General features: G+C 44.8%; 1 long non-coding RNA gene across 2 annotated transcripts in view; it reads left to right on the forward strand.

Moving 5' to 3' along the window:
• The window catches only part of LOC138581214 (uncharacterized), a 76,005-nt gene extending 60,839 nt beyond the window's left edge, over window positions 1-15,166 (forward strand). For both annotated transcript variants that reach the window (XR_011304474.1, XR_011304475.1), the window contains one exon: window positions 11,944-15,166. This is a non-coding gene — a long non-coding RNA (uncharacterized lncRNA). The remainder of the gene's footprint in view (window positions 1-11,943) is intronic.
• Window positions 15,167-18,977: the final 3,811 nt, after the last annotated feature.

Genomic DNA, 18,977 nt, shown 5'->3' on the forward strand with positions numbered 1-18,977 from the left:
TTCAGACACTTGTGTCTATGCACGTTACCAATCCCATCTGATGGATTCTGTTTTAACAGACGCATGCACAGGTACACTCGTTTGTGATAGTGTTTTCACCTCGATATAGATAGTTATGATTCGCAAGTGGTTTTTGGGTGGTGATGATCCTTTGGAGTGGGCTAGCATGCATATGGCTGTGGATTTGGTGTGATCATTGAAGTGAGTAATTCAAATGTAGTTCTGATGGCCATACTATTCTTTTTCATTTCATTTGGGTGACAGGTATCTCCTCCCCTTTTGCCACTGCCATCTGTATGCCACTCCTGCAGATGGATTTTACTCCCGACACCTGCTGCTTCGTGTTAATCAGTGGAGCAGCATTACGATCTTATGGGACGATCGCCAATGGGCCACATGCCCTTACGCAGTACTAGTGGCTAGGAGCAACATTTCGGCCTTTCAGCTGGACTAGTGCCTCCCTATTGGGACGGCCCTGCGGTTCTAGGCGCTTCCATGTTGCCTTTTCGTACGAGAATGTAGCCCCTGTGTACCAAGAAGGAACAGGGCGTCACACAAGAAGTAGCTGGTCATTTATTGCGGATGCAGCCCACAATGGTGAAATGTATTTTGGAGTTCATGGCCTAATGGCTGTATGGGCTTGGTGAATTTGTTGTGCATTAAATTTCTATTCTGATATGAACCGTGTAGCGTTCTTCTTTGCAAGTGATGTGGCATATTCCTATTTGGGGAGCGATGTATTGTGAGGAGATCTGCATTGGGTTCCAGCTTCGGAGTATAGTTGCGTGGTACTGTGCTGGGCGCGTTTGCCTACGAAGCCCAGTGAGGTCAGGGATAAGGGCTGCCAATATGACTGTTTTGATGATGTCATGCTCAGGGGCGGGGGATTAGCTTTTGTGTGACAGATGCCGGTCAGCCAGTTGGATTGGTGGAATGATGTGATTATCGGAATATGGCTGGTCACAGGTGCCTGTGTTTGCGTGCGTTTCTTGGTGGGAGACTGAGGTCATGTCCATTTGTATAGCTTCTGTATTCGTGCCATCTGTGCCCTGCAGCTCCCATTGGCCCCTCTTGAGATTCATTTGTTCGTTGGCAGGCATAGATGACTAGTACATTTCACTGGTTGCATTGTGTGACTTCATTGCACCTACGGGGAGTTGTACAATGTGGCCAGGGAGCGGTGTACAGGCACTCAGTAGGGCCGTTTACGGTTGGTTCGCGATGCCGTACTTCTCACCATGGCGGAATGGTACTTTCCGCCGTGCTTGATGGCGTTAGGTGCATGTCCGCTAGGGTCAGAATTCGCGTACCGTTGCGCCATGGTGGTAATTACGGTTTGGCATGGCGCGCGCGCGCGTACTTGGTGCAGTTAGCGTTCACTACGGTGTCGCTAATGGCATCGTACTTTGCGGTGACGGGTCATGATCGCACCGAGCGCTATTCGATGGCGGTATTGCATTTCCGCCATCGTTTTTCGATTTCCGCCAGGGTCGTAATGAGGCCCAATGTGTGCATCATATTCGAAGTTGCAAAAACATGCACAATTACCTTTTAAAAGCACGCCAAACTAGGACACAGCCTCCAAATAACTGTTAGCACTTGTGGATCAGTTGAATAGGGGAAAACGGCGCTCTGGAGTTGGAGAATGATCTCCAAAGACAACCAGGGTGGTGAGAGAGGCAGAAGGGCAAATAATGCTAGCCAAGCAGAGGTGGAGCATGTCGTAGTGTACATGGCCAAGCACAAGGACACCCTGGTACACCGGATTGGCCCACGGGCCAGCATCGCAGTCAGTGAGGAACGCACTCTGGGTGGTGCTTCCCACAAACATTAATGTTGTTATGAAGGAAGTTCAAGCTAGGACCCGGAAAGGGCCTGATCCCATGCTTCATGCATCCCAGGTAAGTCAGCAAAATATGCTCCATACATCACACTCATTTTCCCAACCACACCCTCACCTACACATGCTAACATCCAGTCTACACCTCGCTTCCACACACCTTCAATGCACAGAATCCCATCCACTTCCCACTCATCACACCCAAGCACCACCTCCACAACACAGACACAACCTCATGCTCATCAATGCTTTCTCTGCAGTACTACATAGAGCAGATATTGCTGACCTCATCACCATGTGCAACATAGATACACTTTTTATTATCACAGAGATGTCACACCCCCATTTCTGCACCGTCCCGGTTTCCCTCTTCCCACCAGGCTACAGCATCCAATACAAGTACTGCAGAGTGAACACTGGTAAATGTCTCACTATTACCTAAAGGACCTAATGGGTGTGCACACTCAGTAGCAATGATACCTGCATAGAAAGAACTTCTCACTTGCCACTTCCTGCTCAACCATGCTCAGACAACTACCTCCCACGTGATCTACCGACTACCCCAAACCAAAAATACTTTTCTTGACAACAGCACAGATCTTATCACAACAGCATCCCTCATCTACACAACTAAAAGCTTCCCCTGAGGCCTCAACCTGCCCTGGTGCCACACTACCAAGAAAAAGATTGACAGATTATTCAAACTGCTTGATTGGCATCAAGCAACTCACCACAGAACCAACCGCAACAAAGGCAAAACACTTGACCACATATTCACCACCTTTTGAGCCATGATGTGCCCCCCTAACTTTGAATTGAACACGTGATACAACAGTATCGATCACACTCCAACACACCCTACCCTCACTGGCAGTCAACCCAAACCAACCAAGAAATCTGACCACTCGTAAAAACGTCCCCCTGGACTCACACGTAGGAAGCCTAATCACCTTGGCATCCACATGTGGCCCCTAAGCGAATGTCAATATCGCACACAGCTCAATCAACCACAACATAACTGAGACCACCAACACCCATGCATCATTGAAATATTGACTCAAAAACATAAACCGCAAACCACTCACACCTTAGTACGAACAGGAACTCATCGACAGTAAGTGTGCCATGCGCAGACAAGAAATGTTCTGTAGAAAATTACCTGGCTTAAAAAAACCTGATCACCCTGAAAACCCATTGTTCAACATTCAGGACAATCAACAAAGCCAAAGCACACTACTGCACAACAATTATCCTAGAAGCATTCAACAAGAACAGAGTGATCTCCCAAGACATGAAGTGCTGCATCAACCCTGTGCCAGAACCCACAATGCTACAATCCACTGACAAATGCAAGTCGCAGCTCCAAACACACCACATACAACCACTCATTCCAGCCCACAACCTATCAAGATGGACAGAATTGAGGACAATTACTCTAGAAGACCTCACCAACTCTCTTGCAGGACTCAACCCCACCAAAATCCAACACCTACAAAGACAAAATCCACCCTCCTCCACTGTGAGGTTTATCACATGTGAAGCACTCAAACCACTTCTCAACATCCAACCTGAACTGCTAGGTCACATCCATTCTACACGAGCCCACAAGCACTCCCAGAAATGTTGCCGCCCTGTTGGGCATCATGAGTCATCCGTGTGGTATAGCTTTGGTCTCTAGCACAGTAGGTTTAGGACTCACCTCTGAGCATACCCTATCCACTCGGGGGAATAATTTAAACACTGAAAGTTGATGGCTGGAAGGGAATGAATGAATCTTAGCAGCTGACAATTGCTCTGAGCAACCCTCCACACCATTGATTTTCAGCCTGCCATGCCAATAAAGAAGAGAAAGGGCCACCTGCAAATCGGGCTTGCTTCCCTTCTGTAATGAAGTACCAGTCTGAACAGCAGTGATCTGGAGGGTTGCCTGGAGCAATGCATGTGGTTTAGGTTAATTCAAACCCTTCCTGCCATCACCTTTCTGTTTTGCCCAAGGGGAGACCAGTCACAGGAAGTGACTGCACAGCTGTAGAGGAGATAGATTCAGGGTTCCTGCACAAAGCTGCGATTGTTAGCATCGATGGACCTGGCATAGCAGCTAAAGAGCTAGATGAGACTTCAAAAAATCCCACTGTACCGTCTGTGTGCATTGGCAAAGTGCTGTTTTTATTTATTTATTTGAACTTATATAGTGCACTTACAGCCATGGGCATCTAGGCACTGTTACGACATGGTACGGCATTGCTTACTGGTTACATTGGGCGTAGCAATGTAATTGCATGACATGGAGTTGCATACTGGTTGCAATAGGGATGTTGTGGAAAGTTACAGAGGTGATGATCAGGTTTACAAGCGTAAATGAAGCAGGCTTGAAACAGGCGTTTTAATTAAACAAACGCGTTTTGATTTCCTTGCGGAATGCTAGGTGGGATGATATATTTCTCGGGCTAGGGGGAAGGGTGTTCCATTGAGTTGCTGCAATGAATGTGAAGCTTGAGCCTCCAGCCCGCGCTCTAAAGACCTTGGTCACAACGAGGAGGTTGGCACAAGGGGTTCTGGTAGGTCTGTCGGTGGTGGCTCTAGTGATTCTCTGTGAGAGATAGTCCAGTGCTGTGTGGTGAAAACACTTGTGAGTGAGAGTGTTTTGAAGAGAATGCGTTCTTTTACGGGGAGCCAGTGGACTTGTCTTCTGTCGGCTGAGATATGGTCTCTTCTGGGAATGATAGTGGCAGTCGTCCCGAGAGCGTTATTTTGGACCGTTTGTAGTTTGTCTATGTTCTTAGTAGATGTACCTGCTAGGAGGGCATTACAATAATGTAGCCGCGAGACGATTATAGCTCTGGCTATAGTAAGGCAATTTGCCTTCGTCAGGTAGGGTCTAGCTGCATTAATGAGTTTGGAATAGTAAGTGCAGTATGAGGAAATGGAGTTGACTTGCTTTGTCATGGAAAGGTTGGAGTCTAGGTATGCTCCAAATGTTTTCACAGCCTGTGAGACTGGGATTAGATGTTATCAATGGTAAACACTGTGCATTGGTTATCTAATTTTTTTAGGGTTTATGGCGTCCCAACTATAAGTAGTTCTGTTTTGTCTCCATTGAGACAGAGCCAGTTTTGGGCCATCCAGGTTTGGATTGTAGAGTAGACGGAATTGAGTGATTTGGAATTGGATTCGTAGTTGCCTGTGAGTGTTAGAAGGACCTGTGCATCATCAGCGTAATTGGTATACGTGATGCCTAACGCGTCTGGGATGGAGAAAAGGGGTCTTGTAAAAATGTTATAGAGTGTAGGTGATATGCATGAGCCTTGAGGGACTCCACATTTAATGGTGTTGGGGTGTGCAGAGGCTAGATCGGGGAACACTCTCATGGCTCTGCCTTTGAGGAATGAGGTGGTCTATGTTGTGGCCATGGGTGGGAAATGTGTGGAGGAAGATAAGTATTTACATAAGGTCTCGTGGTCGACGAGATCGAAGGCCGCTGTGACGTCAAGGAGGAGTAACAGGGCTGGTTTGCCCATGTCTCTGATGTCGTCTATTTGGTTTTTTAGGTCTAATAGGGCTGTCTCAGTTCCTTGACGGGAGCAGAAACCCCGCTGTCGGAGGCCAACAAGGTTATTGGTTTCGAGGAACTGCTGGTCTTGCAAGTAGGCTGCTTTGTCTATTATCCTAAGGAGAAAGGGGGCAGTGGTGATGGGCCTGTAATTGCCTGGGGTGGAGGGATCTAGTGATGTTTTCTTAAAAAGGGGGCAGACCCATGCTTCTTTGAGAGATGTTGGAACTGTGCCTGTTGAGAACGAGGTGTTGATGAAGGCCGTGAGGAAGGGGGCAAGGGTGGGTGCGCATTCATTAATGGGTTTGGCTGGGCAGATGTCACCTTTGCAATTCGATGGTTTGATGGACTTCATGAGTGCTAAGACTTCCTTTTCGGTGACTTCTCTGAAGGAGAATATGGGGAAATTCTCTGGGGTGTCAGTGTGGGTTTTGAAGGTCGGGATGTGGGGTACTGGGTTGTTGAGGGCTTGTTGGCTAGTTTGGATTTTTTTATGCAAAAGGTCGAGTTTGCTGAGCATGGCATTTTGGAGATTGTTGCACCATGCTTGATCCTTATCAATGACTTGGGGGGATGTGGGGGTGAGGATGTTTCTAGCTCTCTGAAGATGGAGAAAATCTCTTTGGTGTTGGAGCTTGCTGAGTCTATCCTGGCATTAAATGAGGTTGCTTTCGCTTCAGGCATGTATTTTTTGTATATTTTGGAAATTCTGTTGAATTTGCTTTTATTGTCATGGCAGGGGGTTGCTTTCCGTTTGGAAAGTGCTTCCCTTTTTTTCCGCAGTTCGAGGAGTTCAGGGGTGAACCAGGCATTGGCGTGTTTAGTACGCTTGGCTTTTCTGAGAGTGAGTGGGGCAATGGTGTCAATGGCTTGGGAGATGATAGTGTTGTATGTATGTATGTATGTATTTAGTTTTTGTAGAGCGCCGGTAGCCCACGGGCATCAGGGCGCTTAAACATACGCAACAGATACTACGTAAACGTTTGGATGAGTGATTCTGGTTATGTTACAGAAGGGTGGTCTTAAGGCAGGGACTGCGGTGTGTGGTAGGAGTCTCTCTTTGGTTAATTGGCAGACACTTCTGGTGCGAGTAGGCAGGAGGGGGATAGTAGGGTGGTGGGCTGTAATGGATGTGGTGATATTGAAGAGGATGGCGTGGTGATCAGTCCAGGGCAAGGGTAGGTTAGCTTGTATGGTGATTTGGCAATTGTGCTGGGCTTTCCAATCAAGGGTGTGTCCTTTGATATGCATGGGGTCTGAGCTGACTTGTTTGAACCCTGCTTTTTGAGTGCTTTGTTCAGATTTTTGGCTGCCTGATCTTTTTGGTCATTCAGGCCAAGGTTTGGGTTCGCCTAGGAGGATGGTCTGGGTGGAATTTCTTAGGTTATCTGAAAGAAGGTGGGTCAGGGAGGCTTGGAAGTCAGATATGGGTCCTGGAGGGCGGTAAACTATGTGTAAGGAGCCGGTGCACTTTGGGGATGGGTTAAGCTTGAGGAATAAGTGGTCACAGTTGTTTCTGGTGGTTTTCTCTACCTTTCTGATGAGGATGGAGTCTTTGACAATCAAGGCGACTCCCCTGCCTTTGCGCTTTGGGAGCGATCTTGTCTAAAGATGGTATAGCCAGAGGGAGGGCGAGTGAAAGGGCAGGGCCAGATGCTTCGTGGAGCCAAGTTTCACTGATGGCTAGTAGGTTGAGGTTGTTGGAGGTAATGAGGTCTTGAATGCCGAGGGTGTGGGCTGGGAGTGAGTGTGCATTTATGAGGGCTCAGTTAAATAGATGGGGTAGTTTATTGTGTGCCTTGAGGATGTGAGAATCCTGCTTGATGGTGTTGCGGGTTCCGGTTCTGCGAGAGTGGTTTAGTGGTTGTGTTGGTTGCAAGGGTGCTTGGGATGTCAGTTGGCTGGTTTTGTGCTTGTTGTTGGTGGCATTAGATGTAGGCTTCTGCGAGGTGCGAGTGGTGGGTCGGTTGCGAGTGGGAAGGGCAGGTGCGACCAGTCTGGGTGTTTGTGGGCCAGTGCGGAGTGCTGCGTGGCTTTCCGTCGCAGGTGGCGGCTGTGGTGGATGTGTCCCAGCGGGGTGGAGTGGATTGAGGAGGCAGATAGGCTTTCTTCATGTGTGATCTGGTTGTCTGTTGAGATTGGGTGACCCTGGATTGGGTATGGACAGGGTGGTAAGAGTGAAGGTCCTAGATCTGAGGTGAGAGATTCTATTTTGGCCTAAATGGGGGATGGTCAGGCTGGGCTGGTGGTCATGTTGATAGTGGTCGGAGTGGAGGGTAAGGTTCGGGTGGTGGGGGGTATGAGGTTCGGATGGAAGGGGGTGGGACAAGGGAGCGGGTGGTGGTGAGGGTACCCTAGGCGGGTAAGGCCATTACCTAAATAGGCATATGTGCCTGCTGAGGAGGCCAGGGTGTGGGCAATGGTCGGGGTTTTAGATGAGTGAGTAGGTGAATAGGTGAGAGTAGAGAGTATAGTGCACATTTGGGTAGCTAGCCTGGGATATGTGGCTGGGGTCGGCATGCTGTATGTCATAGCTCTCAACTCACACGCTTTTGGCGGGTGTCACCCGCCTTGTAAAGGGCTGACTCACCCGCCAAGCCTCGTGCACGCCCATTCATTTCAATGGGCGTCTCACCCGGCAAAAACAAAATCGGGTGATTTCACCCGCCTTTGCAACAGAAATGGTTGAGAGCTATGTTGGTGCAGATGGGCTGATGCTGCAGCCGTGTTGTGTTATGTGGGCAGTGATGGTAGGCAGGTCGAGTTGTTAGGTGCAGGACGAGGCTGACATGCGTGGGGCGAAATGAAAGTAACTATGCAAACAGCAGTAACATTAGCAGCATGAATGTACACCAAAATGGGGATACGCAATTAAGCTGCAAGCAGCATTAACATTAGCAGCATGAGTGTACACCAATTTGGGGTTGCGCAATTAGGCTGGTAAAATGAATGTTCAGCAGTTACACAAGGTGTAGTGAGACAAAGGCGACTGCATGTACAGTGCTTGGTAGTGGATATGGCAAAAAGCAATACAGATTTAGATATAGGTTAGCAGAAGGAAGTCAGGGTGTTCCCCACTATTGTAGTGCACAGAGCGTCACACTAGGAGGGCATGGGCCAGTGTGTAGTACGGTAAATGGCATGTTTCTCACAGATCATTACAATGGCACAGCACGTGCAACATTGAGCATAGGTTAATGTTAACAATGCTGTTCAGGTGCTTAGTGCTTACCATGAGGTAGTAGTTGGAACAGGAAGATGTGCTAGAAGTCCTCGGGGCGTTTGAAGTTTTGACTGAAATGGATTGATAATTCAGGCTCACAGTGTACAAGTCTTAGGATAGTTAGTGCGAGGGGCAGTGCGTCTGGCCGATGGCACTCAGCGTCTCGGACTGGTTCAGACTGGTCCTTTTAACAACGGGCCTTAGAATAATTAGCTCTGATCAGTGTGTTTTACAGGCGTCGAGGTGGTGCAGCGGCCATTTTGATGGTTGCTATGGCAGCAATAAACAAAGGCGCAATGGTGGCTCTTGCAGATGCCGTGTGTGGACTGTATGCGAGGACTTCAGCAGTGGATGATCACAGGCACAAGGTGATTGCTGATGCAGGATGAGAGAGAGCAGATTCAGTACAGCTCTCTCTTCTCACTTTTGGTGCTGGGGAAGTCCTCCGGGGCCACGCTTCTCAGTTGTGGTGTGCTCGAAGCAGGTGAGAGGGCTCCTGCCCTCTCACGAGTGGAGCTGGGGGTTTGGATGCAGGCCGTGGGTCAGACTGGGCCTTTTAACAATGGTCCTTAGAACAATTAGGGCCGGCTTCCACCTCTGGTGCAGGTGCTCCAGAGATGTAGACATGGCTGACCAATCGGCTGTGTTCCGCTGTGAGTAAACCTGGCAGGCACAGTGTGTAGGTAAAAAATGAATACATCTAATTTAATACCAATCCCCCTTACAACAATCCCACTTCACAATAAGGCTGTTTCAACATTAATTAATTTTTCCTTTTATTTAAAACAATACATCTAGGAATTAAAGCTGGTCTTCTAACTTTAAATGCTAGTGATGCCCCACACAATACATCAAATACAAGCATCTTGTATACAGAAAGAACAATGCAAAATTGCCTGCTATTGGCTAGCTAATGTTTTTACTACAACACATACTAACAAATAAGAATGACTATTCTGGATAATAAGATGATATAGTTCGCAATATAGATGCTCAAATTGGCATTGATCAAACAATTCTTCAAATAAACCGAAGACATTGTCTTAGCTTTCTTTGAAACCATTGACAAGTATTGGCATCAGAGAAAACCATTTACTCTAACATGTGGTTCTCTGATTCTTGGGTTAATTAAATCTAAAATGTTGGACACTATCTGTGAAACACTATCAGTTCCTAGACAACATATTGTGGACACTAGTGTTGATCTTTGTAGGGTTGAATTGGTTGGAATTGTGTATCTTATTTAAATGCTGGGGATCAGGAATTCTGTTTATTTTTGAATTGTCGGTACACTAGCACCTAACTATCCCATTGGTGCCAAGGAATCAGCTCCAACCTCACAACACCCCAGTTCAACGTGTAAATTAAGGACTAGATTTCAATTACATTATTGACCTTGACCAACATAATAATGAAGGCTTAACATTCAACATTTCAGTTTAGGATAGCTAAGACCTCCAAAGACCCCACATTGCTGTAGAAACGATGTATTTTGGTGAATCTACCAAGGGTTCCAATGATACGTATTGATCATAATGCATATACACCTTGTACTCTAGTCTGCATTTCAGTGATATAGCTTGTAGACAAGGAACCCCCACAATATGTTTAGGTGCTATCTGAGATTTAATAAATTATTGGGACATTTGTGTACTTCCTCTGGGATTATTGTAATCACTTTTGGTTTCTCTTTCAAAGGACAGATGGGGACATCACCGGCTTCAGGCTGCATCACCAAATAAGCTCTTTCTTAGTACATGCTCCTAAAATCCCTCACAGATAATCTGGTTCTGCATTGGGAAAGGCCTCGACATTCAGTCCCATCTGGAAAAAGCCTTCTTAAAGAGAATTTCTATCAGCTGCTTCAAGTTAGAGCCCCCAATCTGCTCCTCCCCTGTCGCCTGGGCTCTCTTGCTTTTCGTTCCTCCCAAAACTCTCCTCTCTTCCTCTGTGTTTGGGTATTAAATACCCACCAAACGCCACACATTCAAAATCATTTGATAGAGCAAGTTCCCTTTACATACTCACTCCCTCAGGATCCTACTCCTTGCTTTTGTTAGCTCATTGAATTTGTTGTCATAAGTAGATGTATTAGCTATGAGTTAGCCCTCCCCTCAGGAGTGAGGAATCAAAATTGGATTGGAATGCATATTTTTCTTACAATTCCAATTATAGACAGGTGATACAAATTATATATTAAGATGTGCAAGACTATTCTGAATCCTAAAACATATATTATGTTTTTGTCAATGCAAGCAAAACAGTTATTAAAATATGCAAATGTATCATAATTCAAACATTTTAAAATATCATTTTAATATGCATGTGGTTCTTGTTTTGCACTGAATATGAATGTGTATCCGTTTTTTTAAAGTGACCAAGGGCTCCAGTGTTAGAATTAAACATGTATTTCTCCTGGTCACTTAACATAACATTTTTCTGTTGTACATTTTGCTGTCCAATGTTTGCTTGAATTGCATAAGTGCCTTGCCCCTCATAGCCACAGAGCCATCTGCTGTCTTTGAACAAAGGACCAATTTAATAGGCAGCTTTAACAAAATAGATATATCCTTCATACAGCCCTATTGCTCCGCCAGGGTCAGAGGTCAGGGCGTGTTTGAGGCATACACTAATAAGAATGCACTAACTGATCCATCAGACAATTAACTTATTGAACTTTTGATCAGCCTAAAAATGCAATTACATGGATTTGAGTGGAATTTCCAATATAACGCTCACACTTAGTATATGTTTGTACTTGGACAACAAGGCCTTTGCCTTCAAGGAAAGTCACATGTCCCATTAGCCTTTTAAATGACTTCATTAAAGTGAATATGATGGGGTATACATTCCTGCTTTCAAGAGATCTGACACTTAAACAAGCATTCAGATGAGCCAAAGTTCACAGCTTAGGTTCACAGAGTGTAATATCTACATGAGATAAATGATGTCCCATGTAACAGGAATGTGCTCTTTACATTGTTTTTCCTCATAATGCCAATCTGCCAATATGTGTGTTGTGTTCATAAATATACTAGACAATGCATGTGATTTGTAATATCTTTGTGTGTATCATTTCCTTATAGAATAATGAAATACAAGTTGCACAGTTTATTATAGTCCATTTCAACAAACATGCACACACACACCTTTACATTCCCCTTCGCTTTCATTGCATCCTACAAAACAAGCATGTTTTGCTGAATATTCTATTTTGACTGGTCAACATTAATTGCATGATAATTCATTCGCATTTTTTAATTGTGAGCATCACAGTTAAACAAATACCATGTAACGCATATAACATTGACTTTTCCCTCTCTCACACAGATTCTACTGCTTAAGATGTCAACTATGAGAAAATGGATCCTGACATGCCATTTCCTGGGAATGGATGGGTGGGTGGATGTGATTTGAAGAGGCGTCTGTATTAGCAGGACCAGCCACAGCAGCAGAGGCTTAAGTAAGCACCCAGGTTGGGGCTAGCATAGCAGTCTACCTTGAAGGGCCATTTCTGCTGCAGGAGTCAAGGTTTGTAGGTGCAACACCTATCCCAACTGAGACCCTCTTCTTGAACCCAGAGACACACAGCTGCGTGCCAAGTCAGGCACCAAATAAACCACTACACAGACTGGGAAGAAGGCCTTAAATCTATCCTTGCCACTCTAGGGTAGGGTACCTAGGGATTCAGCAACCAGGTTAGGCCTAGCAGCAAAGGCCATATAGACCATGTATGTAATAGTGGAGAAGCTGGGTTATATGTGCAATGCCCAGCAGCAGACTTCCAGAGGGAAGTGAGGATGATGACCCACTACCATGATGGTTGGCATTGCTGCTGCTAATAGGATTGCCACTGCCATACATCCACACACAGAATAGCTTTTCAGCCACAGTGTGTCCAGAATCTGCCTTACCGGTCAGAAATACCAGTGGGGAAACAGATGGCAGAGATGATTGCAGCAGAGATGGGTAAAGTCTGTGGTGAAGCAAGAGGCATACCTGCAAATGACTATATACACATTCACTAAAAAAAACTTTAGTTAACGTGTAGTTAAATTGAGCAGATTTAACACAACAAAACCCTTGAAATTCAGTTGATGTGGGAAGTCAGCTTTAAAAGCTGGTCATCTCCCAGCTTAATTCTCCCCCTTCTGTCTTTGCATACTCTGACCCTCCTGCAACCATCTCCCCTCCCTCTTTCTCTTCCTTTCCTCTGTTCTCCCCTGACAAGGTTTCCAGCCAAGTCCTATCTATGACCGTCTCATCAAAACAGGTTCTTCCCTGTTCGTCTAAAACCTTCAAGGACCACCTTGACACCCTTGCTCCTACTCTGGACGACTTCTGCAACAACTCCTTCGCCTCCAGATCCTCCCTCTCCTCCTCCCCTCTGAAGCACTCCCTTGTGCGTCCTTTTCTGAAGAAACCCACAGCCGACCCCTCATGCACAGCTAACTATCGCCCGATCTCCATCACTCCTTTCCTGGGCAAACTCCTGGAAAAGCTGTCCATCTCCCAGCTTAATCTTCACACTGACTCTGTTTGTTGTCTCCACGACCATCAGTCTGGCTTTAGAGCTGCCAGAAGCATGGAAACTGCTCTCCTGAACATCTGTGAAGACCTGCTCTCCAACTTTGATGCTAACATGCCTTCTGTCCTCATCCTACCCGATCTCTCTTCTTTCTTTGACATGGTCAACTATGCCACCCTACTCAACCATCTCCGTGATAACCTGGGTATCACCGTGCAGGCCCTGGCTTGGCTGACTGCTTTCCCCTCTGATCGACCCTTCCAGGTCCAACTTGGGGCCTTCCTTTCCTCTATCTCACTTTCTACCTGTGGTGTTCCCCATAATCTCCCTGGCTGTTCAACCAATACCTGGCATTCCTTGCCCACCGCATTGCTGCTCTCTGCACCACCTTTCAGTGCTATGAAGATGACATGTCGGTTAGGGTGTGTTTAGCTGTAGTAGTGCATTCTCTTTCCTGGTGGCATTCAAGTTTCTGACACTGGTGCGTCCCTGTACATGTTTGTATTACAGTGTCAATGATTGGCATGTGAGTACCTATCTTATCCTCTGCTAGAGTGTGCTTTTCTGATGTTAGTGTAGAGAAACAGATGTACATATCATTTATAGAGCCCACCCCCTCACCTCTGCCATACTGGAAGAACAGCATGAAAGCACTGTGTTTGACACCTGGTATCATCCAAATACCACATCGAAGGTATGAGAGATGTTATGCACTCAGACAACCGTATCGAATGTACCCTCGAACTGATGCGGTAGACAAGACTCTGCAGACACCACTAGACAGAAGGACTATGAGTAAAGCCTGACAGATGTCAAGTGACGCCACTAAAGAGAGACGATACGTGGATGCACATAAATCTATGTATGGATAGCTAAAGAATGAAGATGTAATTAAAGCAACGAAGTAAACATATATGCAAATGAAAAGGAAAACTATATACACTACGAAGACAAGTGACAAGGGATAGGTATATGCAGAAATGCAAGGTAGATAAGGCAACATAGAAGCGTGCTAAAGTAGGAAATAGAATGCGAGTAAAGCAGCCATGCTAAGAAAACGAAAATGGAAAACAAGGCTGAAATGCTGACAGGCACTGGAATACAAATTCATGCAAGAACAAAGGATATTTGGTTGACTCAGAATCAAGGATGCCACAGCAAGAGCAACTACATGGCTCGAAAGGAGTCAAAGAAGATAAGCCATGTATGTAGAACGTATTTCTATTAGATTAAGTAAAGGAGTGAACAGTTGCGAGTGCTAAGTATTGTTCAATTAAAGATGCCGAAAGCTCATGCAGGATGGAGCAACCAAGTCTCCAGAGGCCAAGAAGGGTAATAGCACCCAATATAATTGAATAAAATAGTACTAAATAGAAAGGCAAAATGGAGAATATCATGGTCTCCTCATACGTGATTCAGGACTGGAAAACAAGGCCTATTCATAAAGCTCCAGACGAAGATAGCAATGCACCTTCCCTCCCTTTAAGGTTCTGAGGAAGAGAAAAGTCAGCAAGATCAACTACAAATAAGAAGCCCTGTCTTAGGGCCTAACTGATGAGAGATGGTAGGCTATTTAGCTAAGAAAGGCAGTTGTCTGACGTTGTTCCCTTCCAGCTGGGTTTAGTTGTTTACGTGCTGCTAACGAGCCCAATGTCTAAGATTGGTAAGATGGTGTCAACCAATCATGAGGGTCTATGTAATGGTGGACCATACATTGTTACACTGGCCTATCTGATGCTGGTATTCCGTTATTATCTGTATTTTATGTAGTTAGTTGTGGTTCAAGGCGTGCCTACCAGATAAGAGGCATCCAACGATGATACTAGCACTTATACAAACTAAATGTTTACATGTCCCCTAACCAATGGCATCACCTAGTTGGTTTTTACGGTTAGCCACATAGGATAACATCATAGCTGATGTATGTCGAGCTTTAAAACCTTTTGTGTAACCGAAATGCATGGAGAGTGTGTGAACTGCAATCTGTTCGCCAGGTTTCCCTACTTTATTTAACTGATAATAAAATAGTATTTTGCCATATTCCTTGTGTCTGTCTGGTTATTTGGGCCTGAGATAATTTATTCTGATAATCCCATTCGGCACTTGGAACGCTCCAGTGCCACATGTGGTAGCGGTGCGGATGGTTCAGATCCAGACTCTCTGATTTTTTATGTCACCATCAACCGGAAGATTGCTGAGTTTCCTGTGGAAAGTTGAAATATCACGCGTGTAAATTGAGATGGTTAGAATGTGCCTCTTTGAAAAAAATCCTGTCCCCACAAGCGCACCACGAAGGCAAAGTGGTCGGTTGGGGAAAAGTCAATACCAAAGGGCTCGAACTGAGCAACGGATGTAAGTAGAGCATCGAAAGTGACAAATAAAAGGGCAGGGATTGTATTGCTTGTGTAAATATAAATAGTGGGGAAATGTAACAAGATTTGTTTAGCGAGAAACAATACCTAGATACCTATTGTCAAGGAGATAGAAGGAAACGTATCACACTCCAAAATGCAGTATTAAGGTAGGGGATTCCTGCTGCAAGGCCAAGGAAGGATGCGTTTCACACTCCAAAATGAAGTAAAATGGAGATCAGATACTTTTACTAGAGAGAGTAAAAAAGACAATCGTAGAAATTGTTGTGCACATTTGTTTGAGGTTATGAATATGTTAGTATAAGAATTTGATTTGTTTAAATAAGACACACATTTTTGTTAGTTGTGATAATTTAGGTTGTAGACTGAAAATATAGAACAATAGTAATAATTTTACCGTTTATCATACCCTAAAAAGAAGCGATTGGGGCCAATCATAGGAGGATAACAGTTGAGGGAAGAAATATAGCAAAATAAGATTCTTAGATTGTCAATAATAAAACAGCAGGACAGTGAGAATCAATAGAACTGTAACAAAGAAGCAAAGGCTTGGAAATTGTTTGAAGAATCATTTTTGATTAATGGGCTGCGATTGATGGTGGTTGCACAAATTGATTGTTGTGGTATTTGAAGTATTGTGAAAAAAGGAAAGAATAGCGTTGATATAATATCAATTGAAGTAATAGCAGAAGAAAAGGTCTGGTAAGTATTGACAGTTAAAAATGATTTGTCATCTGTGAGAAACCTGAAGGTGTCTTACCCGCTAGTCCCTGGGGATCTGTCAGTGAGATTGCCAGGACACGGCCATTGCTATTGGATCCAGTTCCTGGGGGGGACCAGAGCAGGAAGATCAACTGGATGGGGGTCTTCGGGAGTGGGAGTGGGACACCGAAGGGTGAAACATGCTATTCCCTTCCTTATTACACTTTTTTCCCATCCTAGCAGGTACGATACCTAGAATCTCAACCCTCCCCCTTTTCCGACACAAACATTTTTTCACGGACAGTTCGTCGTGAGCAACAACGGACTAACATCAGAGCCGTATACCTGACATGTCCAAACACAAGAGTCAGTCAGTGTCAGGCAATTACTGATAATTACACACACCTGACTTCCATCAGACTTCCCCACACGGATAAAAGGCGGAGCACAAAAGTACACTCTGAGCAAGGCAAAACGCATGAGGAAGCAGCAAGTCTGAGACGGCAGGTTAAACCGAGAAGAAAGGCAGTGAGATCAGAGAGGATGACAAGGGGGGAATTACCCTTGCCCTTTTCAACACAGAACTGCAACTTTCAAGAAGCCTCAAGGAAACAAAACATAAGACCGGGCATTGCAGCTGACAAACGGTGTAGAATGTGTCAAAGGTACACTGGGCCCTCCCACATTGATAGCCAAGGCGGGGAGAAGCAATTGCCCTTTGGTACTGTCCTTGACTCCGACAGCAAAGTAATGCAAATGAGTTCAGCACTGCCAGTGAGTTAGAGAAACTGATAGCAGACTGGAATGTGTTATGCTCAATGTTGCAAGCGGCAACATTGTATGAAGAAAGAGAACTTGGATACAATTGAACTTTGAGAAAAACCAAGATAGGTACCAGGTACAGAGTGGTCCTGCACTATGCAGGTGCTCATTCAAAGGTCTCTGTTTGGTGCCCATTCCCCTGAACGGGGAAGAAGTATTGAACTGTCTAATAAAAGTGGTCCTGCAGCGGCTTACGTTAAATCCTGTGCATATTTGAAAGATTTCGATTGTCTAGAAACTGAAATTGGTCTGAGCCCGGCTGAGGGGGACTAATTGTAGAAAAGGGGTCTGATCCCGGAAGAGGGGGATCCTGAATGAGGAAAGACACCCGAGAAGATTGTTGAGGCAAATGTGAACCCGACTGAGGGATGCCCAAAAATTGAAGTTAGTCTGAACCCGACTGAGGGAAGCTAATGGTGAAAGAAGGATCGGAGCCCGGCTGCGAGGGATCCAGGGTGAAGAGTAAATCACCTGATGTGAATATTGAGAAAGGAACTTTTCTTTGTTGTTTGTGGTACATCAGATACTCTGAGGCAAGAGACTTTGCACAAAAGAGACTTGGGCACAGAAGGCCCTGATGTTGCTGAAACTGTGACCTTGTATCAAAGAAGCCCACGAGTGTGTTGTGCTTGAGTGACCCGCGTTGTCCTCTGCTAAAAACCTGTGGAAGGGAGGCCCAATGCCTAAACATCCTGATTTATCATTTTGTGAACACTTCTTTCTTTTTGCAAACATTATCCCACAATATTTTGTAGCATAGTGGTAAGGATTGGCAATAGTTATTTTTTAGTATAATCACTTTTTATTTGACTAGATACGACTATCTAGTATCTGTATTATTATTTGATAGTCGTAGCTTACTTCCATCTCAGATTTAGGTTTAAATAGGCATTTTTCACACCCCTGATAAAGTTCAATAAAAACCCTTGAACTGTGATGACTTGTGTCTGTCTTACTTTGATACCAGCCTTCCTTACACATCATGGAGGACACTCCTCTTCTACACTTGTGCAAAACATTACCTAGGTACACACCTAATGTTAGAAAATATCATGCTGAATGGGTAAAAGGCACAGCTGACCAAGTGTTCATGCCTTGGTTTCAAGAGGGTTCCCTATGAAGAACAGTATTGCAACACATGACAACATACGTACATGCTGAATGTACATGGAAAAGGTTACAAAAAAAGGTTGGCTATTTTAAAGCTATGGAAAATGTATCAGAGCGAGAAAGAGACCCACCCGAGAAGGAGTGGATGCTTAATCAGCATGAAGTGGAAGGTACAGTGCCCTCGGCCCCTCTTTTTCCTTGTGAAGACAATAGTACAACCACTGAGAAACAGGGATTTGATCCTCTAAAGGTGTTAAAAGCAGTAGCGTAGTATAATAATCTGATATATACACCCCTTGCTTATAGTAGTGAAGATAGTACAGAAGAAAGTAAAATTAAAGAATGCAAATATATGTCTGGATGTAGTAAATATGAGGAGCATAATGAGAGAAGGGACAAACTAATAGAGAAAGGAAAGAACTCTAGGGCCAGTGAAGCAGCAATTGTCCAGAAGGAGTGGATGGGAGGATAAATATTACTCAAATTGGACGGAAAGGGTATTGATGATGTCAAAAAAGAGAAGACAGGAAAGAAAGGAAAAGGAATGACAAAGGGCATACAAAGGTGACAAGGAAAAAGAGAGGAAACAAAAGGAAAAAACGAAGAAGGTATGAAGATCAGGTAAATGAGAGAGAGAGATAAGATGGGGAGGAGAAGAAACATGAGGAAATAGAAGCACAGAGATTAAAAGAAAGTAGGTTACAGAGAAGAAGGGAAGAGGAAGAGAAGAAGGAAATGAGGAGTAAAGGACAAAGGGATGAAGAAATAGATCATATTGTTAATAGATGTGTAATAGCAGTTAAAGAAAGAGAACAATGGGAGGAAAGAAG

This window comes from Ambystoma mexicanum, chromosome 3p, assembly GCF_040938575.1.
Source record: "Ambystoma mexicanum isolate Mex_15411 chromosome 3p, UKY_AmexF1_1, whole genome shotgun sequence".
Taxonomy (NCBI): Eukaryota; Metazoa; Chordata; class Amphibia; order Caudata; family Ambystomatidae; genus Ambystoma; species Ambystoma mexicanum.